The sequence below is a fragment of the Erinaceus europaeus genome, chromosome 15 (genome assembly GCF_950295315.1).
Source record: "Erinaceus europaeus chromosome 15, mEriEur2.1, whole genome shotgun sequence".
Classification (NCBI taxonomy): Eukaryota; Metazoa; Chordata; class Mammalia; order Eulipotyphla; family Erinaceidae; genus Erinaceus; species Erinaceus europaeus.
This window is the reverse complement of record NC_080176.1, coordinates 27,441,768-27,459,552: the sequence shown is the minus strand read 5'-3', so window position 1 is coordinate 27,459,552 and position 17,785 is coordinate 27,441,768.

Here is a 17,785-nt window from a genome sequence, read left to right as displayed (position 1 = left end):
ACACACACACACTATGAGCACCTGCAGCCACTGAGCTCTCTGAAGTCTGCATTTTGGGCTATAAATATAGGAACCACCACCCCAGACCACAGACAGCTGGACTTTTTCTTCTCTGTTCCACTAGGTGGACCTAGGACCCTAGACTTGGGTTACCCAGGGCATTAAGAGCTACAGGTTCAGGGAATCGGGTGGTAGTGCAGCCGGTTAAGCACCGGCTGAAGGATCCTGGTTTGAGCCCCCGGCTCCCCACCTGCAGGGGGGTCTCTTCACAGGTGGTGAAGCAGGTCTGCAGGTGTCTTTCTCTTCCCCTCTCTGTCTTCTCCTCCTCTCTCCATTTCTCTCTGTCCTATCCAACAACGACATCATCGATAACAACAATAATAACTACAACAACAATAAAAAAACAACAAGAGCAACAAAAGGGAAAATAAATATTTTTAAAAAATTGTTTTAAGAATGATAGGTTCAATAAGAATTCAGATAGCCTGGGGGCTGGGCAGTGACATATCCAGTAGAGCACACATTTTACAGTGTACAAGGACCAGGGTTCAAGTCCCTGGGCCCCACCTGTGGGGATGTGGGGGGAGAGCTTCATGAGCAATGAAGCAGGGTTACAGGTGTCTCTTTCTCTCTCCCCTATCTCTTATTTCCTTCTTTTTAAAGAGACACTTTACTTATCTTTTCCCTTTTGTTGCCCCTGTTGTTATTATTGTTGTTGCTATTGCTGTTGTTGTTGGATAGGACAGAGAGACATCGAGAGAGGAGGGGAAGACAGAGGGGGGGGAGAGAAAGACACCTGCAGACCTGTTTTACTGCCTGTGAAGTGACTCCCCTGCAGGTGGGAAACTTATTTCCCACTTAGTTTCTGTCTCCATTAAAAAAAAAAAAAGCCTGGGAGATGGCTCAGTAAATAAAACAGTGTCCAGTCAAGCAGGAGGTCTCGAGTTCAATCCCCAGCAGCACACATACCAGAGTGATGTCTGTTTTCTTCTCTCTCTACTCCTATCTTTCTCATTAGTTAATAAATAAAATCTTAGAAAAAAAAAAAAGATAGCCTGGGAGATAGCACACTAAAAGACTTTAGCATAGGAAAGAAAGGAAGGGAAGAGGAGGGGGAAGAGGAGAAAGAAAGGAACTCTTAGCCAGGAAGATAGAATAATAATTATGCAGAGACTCTACTCTCATGCCTGAGGCTCAGAAGTCCCAGGTTCAAACCCCCCCCACCATCATAAGCTAGTGCTCTGGTATAAAAACAAACAAACAAATAAATAAAAGTGATGCAGGGGCCAGGCAGTGGCACACCTGGTTAAATGCACACACTACAGTGCACAAGGACCAGAGTTCAAGCCCCTGTTCCCCACCTACAGAAAAGCTTTACCAGTGGTGAAGCAGGGCTGCAGGTATCTCTCTCTCTCTCTCTCTCTCCCTCCCCTCTCAGTTTCTCTGTCTCTAACCAATAATAATAAAAAAATTAATATTTATTTATTCCCCTTTGTTGCCCTTTTTGTTTTATTGTTGTAGTTATTATTGTTGTCATCATTGTTGGATAGGACAGAGAGAAATGGAGAGAGGAGGGGAAGACAGAGAGGGGGAGAGATAGACATCTGCAGACATGCTTCATCGCTTGTGAAGAGACTCCCATGCAGGTGGAGAGTCCAGGGCTCGAACAGGGATCCTTAAGCAGGTCCTTGCACTTTGTGCCACCTGTGCTTAACCCGCTGCGCTACCACCAGATTCCCTATGGTTCAACCTCACTAAAAAAAAAAAAGTGACGCTTCACAGGCGGTGAAGCAGGTCTGCAGGTGTCTATCTTTCTCTCCCCCTCTGTCTTTCCCTCCTCTCTCCATTTCTCTCTGTCCTATCCAACAACAAACAACATCAACAATAACAATAATAACCACAACAAGGCTACAACAACAAGGGCAACAAAAAGGAGGGAAAATGGCTTCCAGGAGCAGTGGATTCATGGTGCAGGCACTGAGCCCCAGCAATAACCCTGGAGGCAAAAAGAAGAAGAAAGAAAGAAAAAAAAGTATAAGTATACAAAATATAGTATAATGGTGATGCAAAAGGCTTTTATGCCTGGGGCTCTAAGGTCCCAGGTTCAATCCCCAGCAGCACCACCATGAGCCAGAGTTGTGCTGCACTGTGGCCCTAAAAAAAAAAAAAAAAAAAAAAAGGAACAAACAGAAAACAAGTTAACCAATGCACAATAGCTAGTGGCTTCCGATCTCCTCAGGTACATGTGTGTGTTGGGGCGTGGAAGGGATGCTCATTTTCCCTCCTCAGTGCAGTCAGATGGAGCCAGCAGAGCTCACCCCACCCCACCCCCGCATGCACACCGTTCCCTGGTGAGCTGGTGGCGGCGGCAGAGCCCTGAGCAGCCGTGGGCTGTTGCTAATAATACAGATATCCCGGGCAGGAGTCGGACTCCAGAGAGGCAGGGAGCAGGCGCCCCTCTGTCTGCAGCCTCTCCCCGCCAGTCTGACAGCACCAGAGGGGGGCTCTGAGAGCCTGAAACCACTGAATGTGGGCAGCCAGGCCGCAGGGGGCGGGGAACCCGTGGACGCCAAGGTTCCCAGTCTGCTTCCTGCTCTGGGTAGGTGACAGTGGGCAGGAGTTTCTCCATCTGCGAGTCAGAACAATGATCCTGGGCCTGCTGGGAGCGGAGATGATGCAAGGGCTTGGCACCCCCCAAACCCCCTCTCCACTTCCTATGTGGACATTACTCCTCCTCTCCTCAGCCGGTTCAGGGAGCGATCCCTCTCCCTGGGAGACTGATGTGATTCCTGGTCCAGAGTGGGCTCACACGTGTATTAAATCAACAAGGGAATAGACCAGGGCCAGAAGGTGGCAAAGCAGGTTAAGTGCACAAGAACCCGGTTTTGAGCCCCTGACTCTCACCTTCCCTGGGGAAGCTTCACAAGCAGAAGCAGGTATCTGGGTCTCTCTCTCTCTCTCTCTCTCTCGCTCTCTCTCGCTCTCTCTCGCTCTCTCTCGCTCTCTCTATCACCTCTCTCTCCTCTTTATGCTCCTCTATCACCTCTCCCTCCTCTTTATGCTCCTCTTCCATTTCAATGTCTCCCTGTTTCTAATAAATAAAATAGGATAAAAAATAATAATCAGGGAGTCGGGCGGTAGCGCAGCGGGTTAAGTGCAGGTGGTGCAAAGCACAAGGACCAGTGTAAGGATCCCGGTTGGAGCGACCGGCTCCCCACCTACAGGGGAGTAGCTTCACAAGCCATGCAGCAGGTCTGCAGGTGTCTGTCTTTCTCTCTCCCTCTCTGCCTTCCCCTCCTCTCTCCATTTCTCTCTGTTCTATGTAACAACAACGACATCAGTAACAACAATAATAACTACAACAGTAAAACAACAAGGGCAACAAAAGGGAATAAGTAAATAAATAAATATAAAAATTAAAAAAAATCTAAAGGGGCCAGGTGGTAGCACACCTGGTTAAGCGCACACATTACAGTGAACAAGTACCTGGGTTCAAACCCCTGGTCTCCACTTGCAAAGGGAAAGCTTCACCACTAGTGAAGCAGTGCTATAGATGTTTCTCCCCCCCTTTTTAAATTTTATTTGTTTTTTATTTTATTTTATTTGGTGGGGCTCTGTGCCTGTATTATGAATCTACTTCTCCTGGAGGCCATTTTTTCCCATTCTGTTGCCCTTGCTGCCTTTCTTGTTGTAGATATTGTTGCCATTGATGTTGTTGTTGGATAGGAGAGAGAAATTTAGAGGGGAAGGGAGACAGAGAGGGGGAGAGAAAGATAGACACCTGCAGACCTGCTTCACCATCTGTGAAGCGATCCCCCTGCAGGTGGGGAGCCAGAGACTCAAACCAGGATCCTTACGCCGTTCCTTGCACTTCATGCCATGTGCACTGAACCTGAAGCGCTACCACCTGCCCCCCCCCCTATTTATTTATTAATGGAAAAGATAGGAGGAAAGAGAGAGAGGGAGAGAAAGAACCAGATATCACTCTGGTACATGTGGGATTGAACTATGGATCTCGTGCTTGAGAGTCCAATGCTTTATCCAATGCACTATCTCTGGACCACTCTTTTTTCTCTATCGCTCCCTCTCTTCTCAATTTTTCTCTGACTCTATCCAATAATAAAATGAAATAAAAAGATTAAAAAAATATATTTTTGTTTATTTATTTTCATGAGAAAGATAAGAGGAGAGAGAAAGAACCAGACATCAGTCTGGTACATGTGCTGCTGGGGACTAAACTCAGGACCTCATTCTTGAGAGCCCAACATTTTACCCACTGCACCACCTTCCAGACATATATATATATATATATATATATATATATATATATATATATACATAATCTTTATTTATTAGATAGAGACAGCCAGAAATCAAGAGAGAAAGGAGAGAGATTGAAAGACACCTGCAGCCTTGCTTCACCACTTGTAAAGCTTTCCCCATGTAGGTGGGAACCGGGGGCTCGAACCTGGGTCCTTGTGCACTTAATCAGGTGCACCGCTGCCCAGGCCCTGGTAAAAATATTTAAAAGTAATAACAATCTAGTCCAATAGCTAGAGAGGGGCCTTGAGAGCCCTGTTTGGATAGGTCCATTCTCTGCTCCCCGTCCCTTCCACTCCCACCAGAGTCCAAGCTCCCACTTCTCCACTCCTGTTATCATACAGTCCCCATACTGGCTCCCCTGTTCTTAGGATTCCCCTGCTACCTGTCTCTTCTTCACAAGCTGCCCAGAGCGATCCTTTGAAAAGTCAGCTCTCCTGTCTCTCTTCTGCTTAAAACCTCATCGACCACAGTGAGCTACCTGGGGCTTTTTGTCTTGTCTTTGACCAGTGTTCCATGCAGCTCTGGCTATTGGGAGGTTTGGGGATGGAACCTGGAGCCTCTTGCATGCAAGTCCTATACAGGATTGCTGTGTTATCTCCCCAGATCCTTACGCCTTTAGGATAACCCTGGAAGCAAAAATAAATAAAATAAAAATAAAGATAGTCAGGACCCATATCTTGAGGTCCAAACCTTTATCTATTGTGCCACCTCCCTGGCTCAAGTTCTCAGTCCTCCTTGCACCTTGCACCTCAGTTCCTGCCCTGTGATTCTTGTTTCATCCCTCTACTAAGAAGGGGCTTTTCTTTCTTTTTACCAGAGCGCTGCTCAGTTCTGGTTAACGGTGGTGCGGGATGTTGAAGCTGGGACTTGCTGAGCTGCTGAATGAGCGAGAGAAAGATAAGGGCAAACCCACAAAGAGTGGAGGCCTCTGGGGTGAGTGGGGAAAGGGGCAAGGCCAGCATGAGTGGCAGGGGGTATAGCCTTGACTTTGGATTTGAGCAGCAGCTTCTAACAAAGCCCCGCCCCCATCAGCATGACCCAGCAAAATTTGGGAGACTGCTTTCCCCACAGCTCGCTTCTGGCTCAAAAGTCCTCTCACCATGGCCTTGTCTTTGGCTGGCAGTTAGACCTATGCCTAGAGGGCAAAACTTGAAGGGTGTAGGGAAACCCTTTTATTATTATTATTATTATTATTATTATTATTATTATTATTTACTGAGAACCAGAACATCGGTCTGGCACATACAATGCCAGGAATCAAACTTGACATCTCATGCTTGTAAGTCCAAGGACCTCTCTGTCCACTGCGGTGCTATCTGCAGGGCCACATCCTGTTTTATAGAAAATTGACCTCATGTCGACTGGGAGGTGGCAAAGAGGATAAGGCATTGCACTATCAACCAAGAGGTCCTGAGTTTAATTCCAGGCAACACATGTACCAGAGTGATGTCTGGTTCTTTCTCTCTCTCCTTTCTTATGAATGAATAAATAAATAAATTCTTGGGGCCGGGTGGTGGCACACCAGGTTGAGTGCATGTATTACAATGCACAAGGGTTCCAGCCCCCGGTCCCCACCTTCAAGGGGAAAGCTTTGCAAGTGGTGAAGCAGGTCTGTAGGTGTCTTGCTCCCTCCCTATCACTCCCTTCCCTCTTGATTTCTGGCTGTCTCTATCCAATTAATAAAGATAATAAAAAAACTTTTCATGATAAATTATTTTAAAAAAAGAAAAAGAAAACTGACCTCACTGGACTCTCAAGCATGAGGTCCCACGTTCAAGCCCCAATAGCATATACATATATACCAGAGTGATGTCTACTTTGTTCTCTTGTCCTATTTTTTTTTTTTCTCTAGGGTTATTGTTGGGGCTTGGTGCCTGCACAATGAATCCACTGCTCCTGGAGGCTATTTTGTTGCCTTTGTTGTTTTATCATTGTTATGGTTATTATTACTGTTGTTGTTGCTGTCGTTGTTGTTGGACAGGACAGAGAAATGGAGAGAGGATGGGAAGACAGAGAGGGGGAGAGAAAGACACACGCAGACCTGCTTCACCGCTAGTGAAACAACCCCTCTGTAGGTGAGGAGCTGGGGGCTCGAACCAGGATCCTTGTGCTTGGCGCCATGTGCCCTTAACCCACTGCGCTGCCGCCCGACCCTCTCTTTCTTTCTTTTTTTAAACCAAAGCACTGCTCAGTTCTGGTTTATGGTGGTGTAGGGGAATGAACCTGGGACTGGGAAACTCAGGCACGAGTCTCTTTGCATAACCATCATGCTTTCTAGCCCTGCTCCCTATCTTTCTCATTAATAAAGTCCTAAAAAAATATTCGCAGATATCATTAGGTTAATCTCCCCATCATGTTTTTTTTTATTTATTTATTCCCCTTTTGTTGCCCTTGTTGTTTTTATTGTTGTAGTTATTATCGATGTCATTGTTGTTGGATAGGACAGAGAGAAATGGAGAGAGGAGGGGAAGACAGAGAAGAGGAGAGAAAGACAGACACCTGCAGACCTGCTTCACCGCCTGTGAAGCGACTCCCCTGCAGGTGGGGAGTCGGGGGCTCAAACCTGGATCCTTTTGCCAGTCCTTGAGTTTGGCGCCACCTGCGCTTACCCCGCTGCTACCGCCTGACTCCCCGTTTTTTGTTTTTTAAACTTTGTTTTAAATTTTTAAAAATTTATTATTGGATAGGAGAGAAATTGAGAGGAAGGGGGAGGTAGAGAGGGAGACAGATGCCTGCAGCCCTGCTTCACCACTTACGAAGCTTCCCTCCTGCAGGTGGAGAGCAAGGGCACAAACCCGGGTCCTGCTTCTTCTAGCGTTTGCCCTTCAACAGCGTTGCCAGTCAACAGCGTCAGGTTGAGCCTGATGTCAAGTTTCGAGACCTCCTTTGAATCTGGAAAGGTGGCAGTCGTTGACATGTGGGTCATAGTCTGTCTGGAGCCGCAGGGGCAGTTCGGGTCGTCTCTGGCTCCCCAGCGATGGAACATAGCGGCGCACCGGCCATGGCCTGTTCCATAGCGATTGAGGTGGGCCCAATCATAACGTGCTAGGTCAAAGCCAGGTAACATGTACGCTCAACTAGGTGCGCCACCACCTGGGCTCCTGTTTGTTTTTTAATCAGAGCACTGCTCAGCCCTGGTGTTATGCTGATGCTGGGAATTGAACCTAGGGCCTTTGCAGCCTCAGGCAATAAAGCTTTTTTTTTTTTTTTTTTTAACAAAAGGGATCAGTTCAGGTTTATGCTGGTGGTCGTGGGGGGTCAAGAATTGAATTTGGGGCTTAAGATCCTCAAGTATGAGAGTCTCTTTGCATAACCATTATGCTATCCAACCCCCCCCCCCAACTCCCCTACCCCAGTCCAAAAAGTCTTTTTGCATAGCCATACCTCTTAAAGGAAGAATAAGAACTCCCAGGCTGGGGAGATAGCACAAAGGTTATGCAAAAAGAATTTCGTGCCTGAGGCTCTGAGCTCTAAGCACTACCATAAACCAGAGCTGTAGTGTTCTGGTAATTATTAATATTAATACTAGTATTAACAATGATATAAAAAATAAACGCTCCAAGCCCAGCGAAATGCTCTTTATGCTAATAGCCGAACTCAGCAGACACTAAGCAGAAAACACTGCCATCACCCCAAGCTCTAGCAAGGTCCTTCTAGACGCTTCCTTCCGGTCTGCAGGACAGGCTGCACCAACGCTGGCCTAGCAGCCCCGCCCCTGCAGTGGTCCAAGCCCAGGATGCAGCCCAAAGCCGGGTGGGGCGCGCCCAGGCAGGGCAGATCGGAAGGGAGAGAGGGCGTGGTCTTTGTCCTTGGCGATGCCCCACCCGCAATCCACAACTCGCTGTAACTGGCTGCGTTAGCTACGACCTCCAATCAGGAGACTTCTGCTAGGCGGCTAGGGGTGGGGCTTAGGTGACCCGCCCCGTGCAGGGCAGTGAGTCAGCAGGATGATCGCTGGCTGGGCCGGAAGGGCTGAGCCGCCGACCCCCCTCCGGTCTCCGCATACTTGCGGGGTGGGGAAGGGGCTCACCAACAATAGTTCCTGATCATGCTTTGAAACGCAGATAAAATCTTGGCCCTCCTGATGCCCCTAGATTCCTACCACTGGATCGTGTTAGTCTTTGTAGGAAAAAAGCATGGAACATAGAAGTTTGATCCCTGGGTGCACATTCTGACCTCCCTAAATCACCTAATGTGGTATCCTAGCCAAGCCCACAGCCTTCCTCTGTCAGATCTAAAAAGAATAAAATGACACAAAAAGGGAAGAAAGAACTAGACGACTCGGGCTCGTAGAATTCCGATGAGAGCCTGCTTTGATGAGAAAAGCAAAAACAAAAGGCATTTATTTTTTGCCTCCAGGGTTATTGCTGGGGCTCTTGTGTTTCTACTATGAAGCCAATGCGCCTGCGGCCATTTTTTTCTATTTTATTGGATAGGACAGAGAGAGACTGAGAAAGAAGGAGAGATAGAGAAGAAGGAACATCTGCAGACCTGCTTGTGAAGTGACTCCCCTGCAGGTGGGGAGCAAGGGGCTTGAACCGGGATCTCTGAGCGGGTCCTTGTGCTTCGTACTAGTACGCTTAACCCGGTGCACCACCGACCGGCCCCCCAAAGGAAAATTTTTAAAATTATTATTATTGGGAATCGGGCAGTAGCGCAACGGCTAAGCACAGGTGCCGCAAAGCACAAGGACCCACATAAGGATCCCGGCTTGAGCTCAGGGATCCCTACCTGCATGGGGGTCGCTTCAAAGGCGGTGAAGCAGGTCAGCAGGTGTCTTATCTTTCTCTTCCCCTCTCTGTCTTGCCCTAGTCTTTCCATTTCTCTCTGTCCTATCCAACAACAACATCTATAACAATAATAACTATAACAATAAAACAACAAGGACAACAAAGGTAATAAATATAAAAACAAAGTTAATAATTTAAAAATTATTTTAAAAATTTATTTATTCCCTTTTGTTGCCCTTGTTGTTTTATTGTTGTAGTTATTATCGTTGTTTTTATTGATGTCGTTGTTGTTGGATAGGACAGAGAGAAATGGAGAGGAGAGGAAGCCAGAGGGGGAGAGAAAGACACCTGCAGACCTGCTTCACACCTGTGAAGTGACTCCCCTGCAGGTGGGGAGCTGGGAGGTCGAACTGGGATCCTTACGCTGGTCCGCGCTACTGCCTGACTCCCCATTAATTTTTTATCTTTATTTTATTTATTAGATAGAGACAGCCAGAAATTGAGAGGGGTGGGGGAGATAGAGAAGAGGGTAGACAGAGAGATGAGAGATACCTGCAGCTCTTCTTCACCACTCGTGAAGCTTTTCCCCTGCAGGTGGGGATGGGGGACTAGAATCCGCATCCTTGCACATTGTAACATGTGTGCTTAACCAAGTGTGCCACCACCAGGCCCCTGTTTGTTTATTTTTTAAAAGAAAAACTAGGGAGTCAGAGGGCTTGCCAACCAGGGAGAAGGAGGGAAGTTGTAGAATGGAAAGAAGGTCCCAACACTGGAAAAGTGAAAATGACCTGGGAGAGAGGTGGGTGGGAAGGAGAGAGAGGGAGGGAGAGAGAGAAAGTGCGGTGTAATGTGGGCTTTAGAACAACAGCAACAGCAGCAGGCTCCTGCTCCAAACCATCAGCCAGGGTGCTCTCCACACACAGGGCTTTGAGAGCCAAGAGCTTAGTTGGTGAACAGGGGGAGAAACAGCAGAGTCACAGAGGAGGTGAGAGCAGATGGGAGCTGCAGAACCTGGTAGAAGTCGGCAGAGCAGTGGCATCTATGTGACTCAAGAGCTGCCAAGGCTTGAGGCTTGAAGCAGGGGTGCTGGGCAGCCGACCTTCATATGAAGGGGGTCATCTGGCTGGGTCGAAAGAGAGAGGAGGCTTGGGAGAGCCACCGCCTGGGACACCCGCAGTTCCCCTGTGCCAGTGGCTCCATCATCCCTTGGGAGACTCCTCCCTGTGGCCCAGAAAGCCTGAGAGATCTGGCCCTGACCGGCTTTCCTGACTCAGCCCTTGGCTCCAATCACCATGCCTCTCTCACTGGCTCTTCTGTGGGCCTGGAAAAGCCCCCATGGAATAATGTGGCATGGTCACAACACCCCATGGCTTTTCCTGGGTCAGTGTGCTCACAGCTGGTCTATTCTCTCTCCCTGGGCTCCACTGAAGCCCTACTAGCCCTGAGACCACCCCCCCCAGCCCCCATCTCTCAAACCATCATTTGTTACAATCTTTTATTTTTATTTAAAAAAATTTTAAAGATATTTATTTATTCCCTTTGTTGACCTTATTGTTTTATTTTTGTAGTTATTATTGTTATTGATGTTGTTGTTGGATAGGACAGAGAGAAATGGAGAGAGGAGGGGAAGACAGGGAGAGAGAAAGACACCTACAGACCTGCTTTACTGCTTGTGAAGTGACTCCTTTGCAGGTGGGGAGCCGGGGGCTAGAACCAGGATCCTTATGTGGGTTCTTGTGCTTTGCGCCACGTGTGCTTAACCCGCTGCGCTACCACCCAACTCCCTATTTTTATTTTTTAACAGGAGAGAGAACCCAAACATTCACTGGCACATGAAATGCCAGAGACCAAATTTAGAACCTCTTTTTTGTTTTTTTGCTTTTTCGTTTGTTTGTTTTAGTTAGAAACAGAGAGCCAGAGGGACAGAGAGAGAGAGAGAGGGAGTGAGAGAGAGAGAGAGAGAAAGAGAGTAAGCATAGTGGTTGGAGATGGTGTAGTGGATAAAGCATGAGGTCCTGAGTTCAATCACTGGCAGCACATGTACCAGAGTGATGTCTGGTTCTTTCTCTCTCTCCTGTCTTTCTCACTAATAAATAAAATCTTGGAGAAAAAAAAAAGGAAAAGAGAGAGTGAAAGAGATGGGGGGGTAGATAGCATAATGGCTATGCAAAGAGACTGTCATGCCTGAGGCTCCAAAGTCCCAGGTTCAATCCCCTGTAATACCATAAGCCAGAGCTGTGCAGTGGTCTGGAAAAAAAAAAGAGAGAGAGAGAGAGAGACAGAGAGACACCTGCAATACTGCTTCACCACTCGCAAAGCTTTCCCTTTGTTGATGGGGACCTGGGGCTTGAACCTGGGTTAACCAGGTGCACCACCACCCAGCCCTTGTTTTTTATTTTTAACTTTTATTTACTTATTACCTCCAGGGTTATTGCTGGGGATCAGTGCTTGAACTACAAATCCACTACTCCCGTGGCAATTTTTTTTTCAAGTTTTTGGATAGGACAGAGAGAAAATGAGAGGAGGAGGGGCAGATACAGGAGAAAGAGAAAGACAGATGCCGGCAGATATGCTTCATCGCTTGTGAGGTGACCCTCCTGTAGGTGGGGAGACGGGGTCTCAAAATGGGATCCTTGCCTGGGTCCTTAAACTTCATACTATGTGTGCTTAACCTGTGTTCTATGGCCCAACCCCATTTAAAATTTTTTTTTCATATTTTTACTTATTTATTTATTAGATAGAGACAGAGAGAAATTGAGAGGAGAAAGGGAGATAGAGAGGGACAGAGACACCTGTAGCCCTGCTTCTCCACTTGTGAAGTTTTCCCCCTGCAGGTGGGGATCCAGGGGCTAGAACCTGGGTCCTTGTACACTAGAGTGTGTGTACTTAACCAGGTGTGCCACTGCCTGGCCCACTGTTTTTTGGTTTTATACCAAAGCACTGCTCAACTCTGGCTTATGGTGGTGCTGAGGATTGAACATGGGACCTTTGGAGCTTCAGGCACAAAAGTCTTTTTGAAGAACCATTATACTGTCTACCCAGTCCCATATATTACCATCTTTATAGCATGAATCACTAGCTCAATCTTTCTCAGCCATTCATTAGTTAAGTGGCTTTTCATTTGTTGGTCTTCACTTTGCCATGCAAACAGAAAAACTGGAGCCTGCTTTAAATTTCCTCTTTCTTTCTTCCTTCCTTTCTTTTACTTCTTTCTTTTTCATTTTTAATTATCTTGATTTATTTATTGGATAGAGACAGCAAGAAATCAAGAGGGAAGGGTGGGATAGAAAGAGAGAGACAGAGAGACACCTACAGCCCTGCTTCACCATTTGTGAAGCTTTCCCTCTGCAGGTGGTGACCAGGGACTTTAACCTGGGTCCTTGTGCGTTGTAATAAGTGCACTCAGCCAGGTGTGCCACCACCTGGCCACTTTTTCTTTTTTTGATAAAGACAGAAGTTGAAAGGAAAGGGAGAGAGGGAGGTAGAGAGACGGGGGGGGGGGGAGAGACTGCATCATTGTTTTATCACTATGAAGTTTTCCCCCTGCAGGTGGGGACCAGGGGCTTGAACCTGGGTCCTTGTGCATTGTGATATGTGTGCTTAACCAGGTGTGCTACCACTTGGCCCCAGAAAAGACTTATTTATTAATGAGAGAGAACCAGAGCATCACTCTAGCATATGCAGTGCTGGGAGATGGAATTCAGGACCCCATGTTTACAAGGCCTGCACTCTACTACTGATTCACTCTCAGACTGCTAGACCTTTTCTGGTACTGCACCCCCCCAGGCACCCCAGAAATACATGTGCATGCTCCCCACTCACTCCAGACAGTGCTGGAGTACCTGCCGGGTGTGAGTCCTTGGGGTACAACAGCCCGCTTCCAAAGCTTCCCCTGGGGCCCAGCCAGCAGCCTACCAAGATGCAGGAGTGAGGACTGTTACCAAGGAAGTACAGGCTGGCTTCAGGGAGCTCCTGGTCCAGGCTTGGGTGGGGGGACCCAGCAAAATCATACTGGGAAAAGGGTAGGTGAGGCTGAGGCCACAGAGGCGCTGGCTAAGGGGAAGCAGTGTGTGTGTTGGGGGACTACAGGAAGAGAACAGCCTGTGCAGAACCCGTGGGAAGGCTGCCCAGACACCAGAGGAATTGGAAGCGGTCCAGTCCAGCAAGCTGTTGGCAGCAAGTGGCAAGGGATGATGCTGAAAAAACAGGCAGCAGTGGGCTGTGCAGGACCCTATCAGCTTGCTTGGGTGCTGAGGCAGGGAACCCGGGAGCCATGAGAAGGATGTGAGCTGGGGAGCATTAGAAAGCTCGTTGATCTTGGTTTGGAGATGGAGAGGAGACCTTGTTAAGAAATGGAGAAGCAGATCCCAGGAGATGGCTCCCTGGGCGAAGTGCATGTTTTACATTGTGTAAGACCCTGAGACCACATGACAGTATGTTGGACAGCACCCAGGGAGTCCCATGGAGGGTGGAGCAGGACTGTTGGGGTGGGGTCTCTCCTCTCTCAGCACCATGGACTCTCCTCTCTCACCACTCAGGGAGCCCCATGGATGGAGGACAGGGCTACGGGGGGGGGGGGGGGGGGGGTGTGTGTCTTTCCTCTCTCAGCACCACGGACAGCACCCAGGAAGCCCCATGGATGGTGGGGCAGGGCTGTGGGGGTTTTCCTCTCTCAGCACCAGGGACAGCACCCAGGGAGCCCCATGGGGCAGGGCTGTGTGTGTGTGTGTGTGGGGGGTCTCCCCTCTCTCAGTACCATGGACAGCAGTCAGGGAACTTAATGGTACACCAGTGCTCTGTGGTCTATTTCTCCCCCTATTCCCCTTCCTCTCAAAATGGAAAATTAGGCCAGAAAGGGATGTACACGATCCTGGCCTCTCTCTTCCTTTTACAAATTTTTTTTTTCCTGTCTTTTAAAAAGAATATTTATTGGGGTCAGGTGGTGGTGCACCTGGTTGAGTACACACATTACAGTGTGCAAGGGACCCAGGTTCAAGCCCCCGGTCCCCACCTGCAGGGGGTGGGGACTCTGCAAGTGGTGAATCTCTCTGTCTCTCTCCTCTCTCTTTTAAATTTTTATTTATTATTGGATAGAGACAGAAATTGAGAGAGGGTGAGGTAGAGAGGGAGAGAAGACAGAGAGACATTAACAGCACTGCTTCACCACTTGTGGAGCTTTCCCCCTACAGGTAGGAACCAGGGACTTGAACCCAGGTCCTTGTTCACTGTAATGTGTGTTGCTTGACCATGTGTGCCACCTTCTGCTCCTCTCTCTCCCTATCACCCCCTCCCCTCTTGATTTCTGCCTGTCTCTATCTAATAAAGAAATAAAGATAAAAAGAAAAGTTACCCTTTAAACTCTAAACTTAGAAAACCTTTAGGGGCCGGGTGGTGGTGCACCTGATTGAGCACACATATTACAACGGACAAGGACCCAGGTTTGAGCCCCCAGTCCCCACCTGCAGGGGGAAAGCTTTGCAAGTGGTGAAGCAGGGATGCAGGTATCTCTCTCCTTCTCTATCTCCCCCCCTCTCGATTTCTGACTGTTTCTATCCAACAAATAAATAAGATAAAAAGATAATTTTAAAAAAAAGGAGACCCTTAAAAAAAAGAATATTTATTAAGGGCAGGCATAGATAGCATAATGGTTATGCAAAGAGACTCACATGCCTGAAGCCCCGAAGTTCCAGGTTCAATCTCCCACACCACCATAAACCAGAGCTGAGCAGTTCTCTGGTAAATAAATGAATGAATAAATAAATAAATAAAGATAAAAATTATTAATGACAAAGAAAGGAGAGGGAGAGAGAATCAGAGCATCACTCAGGCATATACAATACTGAAGTTTAAACTCAGAGCCTCAGGCTTGTAGTCCACCAGGCCATGAGGTCCTGTTTTCAATCCTGAGAATATGAGAAAAAATTATAAAAGATAGCAAAATATCTCCCTTGGATGGTGTACGTGCTTTGCCACTCACACAACAAATATCTCCCTTGGATGGTGTGCGTGCTTTGCCACTCACATAATTCAGATTCAAAGCCAGCTCTACCACATCAGAGGAAACTTCATTACCGTGGTGTTTTCCCCTCTCTGTTTGAAATAGATAGAAAACAAGTCAGCTTGGAGTGATGAAAGATGTGGAGTGGAGGGAGTGTGTTTGTGCATGTGTGTGTGTGTGTGTGTGTGTGTGTGTGTGTTTGTGCACGTACCAGGGAGAGAAAAGAATTAGGTGCTAGGGAAATCGGTCTTGAGTTTGGTCTTCAGCACTATATATGCCCCTCTTGTTAAATAAATACATCTGTGAAAAGTGTGTCAGAGAGATGGTTCAGTGCTAGCACACGGGGCTTGTATGCAGTGGGTCCCAGGTTCGATCCTTTCCATCAACAGCAAAACTCATAAACCAAAAGAATTTGGAGTTGTAAGCAAGGGATGCAGCCAGGTCATGGTAAAGTACACGAAGTCTTGAGGCCCATGTCCTTGTCACCGCCCCGCCCCCAAGCTTTAGTCCTGAGTTCACTGTGCAAACTTGGTCACAGCTCAATCTTCCTGTCTGTAAAAGGAGGCAAGAGAGGCCAAGGAGGTGACTCAATAGTAAAAATCCATACCTTGTGTGCATGAGGCCCCAGCACCTCATAGACAGACTGATGCTCTCACCTCTCAAATAAAAAAAAGGAGGGGCGGGGAGAACATGGTGGCTCCCTCTGGGGGCTGCTAAGAGAGTCAAGGAAGAGTGGTTGAAAGCAGTTCTTTTAGATGGAGAAAGTTCTGGAGTCAAGCGGTAGCATAGTGGGTTAAGCGCACGTGGCACAAAGTGCCAAGGACTGGCGTAAGGATCCCAGTTTGAGCCCCCGGCTCGCCACCTGCAGGGGAGTCGCTTCATGAGGGGTGAAGCAGGCCTGCAGGTGTCTTTCTCTCTCTCTCTCTGTCTTTCCCTCCTCTTTCCATTTCTCTCTGTCCTATCTAACAATGATGACATCAATAACTACAACAATAATTAAAAAACAAAGGTAACAAAAGGGAATAAATAAATAAATATTCAAGAAGAAAAAGAAGGAGATAGTTCAGGGGATAGTCCAGGAGATAGTCCAATGGTCAGAGCATTCAATTTCAAAGCATGAAGTCTTGAGTTCAATACACCGCATCATATATGCCAGAGTGATGCTCTGGTTCCCTCTCATGTTAATAAATAAATCTTTAGGGAGTTGGGCGATAGAGCAGCGGGTTAAGCGCAGGTGGCGCAACATGCAAGGACCAGTGTAAGGATCCTGGTTCGAGCTCCCAGCTTCCCACCTGCGCGCGCGGGGAGGGGGGTAATCACTTCACAGGTGGTGAAGCAGGTCTGTAGGAGTCTTTCTCTCCCCCTCTGTCTTCCCCTCCTCTCTCCATTTCTCTCTGTCCTACCCAACAACAACGACATTAATAACAACAACAATAACTACAACAATAAAAAACAAGGGCAACCAAAGGAAATAAATAAATATTTAAAAAAAATAAATCTTTAAAAAACAAAATAGAGGGCTGGGGAGATAGTATAAAGCTTATGCAAAAAAAAAAAAAAAGGCTTCATGCTTGAGGCATCAAAGGTCCTGGGTTCTGGGTTTAATCCCCAGCATCACTATAAACCAGAGCTTAATAGTGCTCTGGTAGAGGAGATGGAGGAGGAGGAGGAAGGAGGGGACGGAGGAGGAGACCTAGGGGTGACAAGCTGTGATGTCACAGGGCAATGGAGAGGCACACTCAATGGGGCTGGACAGTGGCACACCAGGTTAAGTGCACATAGTCCTAAGCGCAAGGACTCGCACAGAAAATCCCAGTTCCAGCCCCCAGCTCCCACCTGCAGGGAGGTTGCTTCATAAGCTGTGAAGCAGGTCTGCTTTTTTTTTACCAGAGCACTGCTCAGCTCTGTTTTATGGTTGTGCGGGGGATTGAACCTGCGGCTTTGGAGCCTCAGGCTTGAGAGTCTATTTGCATAATCATTATATTATCTACCCCCACCCTCTATCTCCCTCCCTCTCTCTTTTTTAAAATCACTATCTTTATTTATTTATTGGATAGAGACAGTCAAAAATCAAGAGGGAAAGGGGTGATAGTGAGGGAGAGAGACATCTGCAATACTGCTTCACCACTCGTAAAGCTTTCCCTTTGCAGGTGGGGACCAGGGGTTTGAACCTGAGACTTTGAGCATTGTAACATGTGCACTCTACCAGGTGTGCCACCACCTGGCCCCCTCTCTCTTCCTCCTCTCTCAATTCCTCTCTGTCCTATCTAATAAAATGGAAAAAAATGGCCACTGGGAACAGTGGATTTCTAGTGCTAGCACTGAGCATCAGTGATTAAAAAAGGAATGAGTGAGGGCAATTAGAGGGGAATGCAGGTGTGCTGGAAGGGGTCAGGAATGGGCCTTGGATGTTGCAGCCTTCAGCGGCTGGGAAAGTAGAGGATAGGACCCTCCCCAAACCCTCCTGGAAGAAGGCCATCCAGCTAACAGAAAGCTTGATGGGTTAGAGGTGCCCAGTTATGGTGGCTCACAATACAGAACTTTGGGGCAGAACCCTGACACTTGCTACCTGCCAGCCACCCACTCTGGCCGGCGTCTCCCCCTTCTCTAGGCCCTAGATCTGGGGTGGGGGTGCCCCCCAAACTATTTGGCTTTAGACTTCCTTCATTTCCCTTTCTGTATTTTCTCAATTTTCTTGGGCTGGGGACACAGCAAAAATGGTTCTGCAAATGAC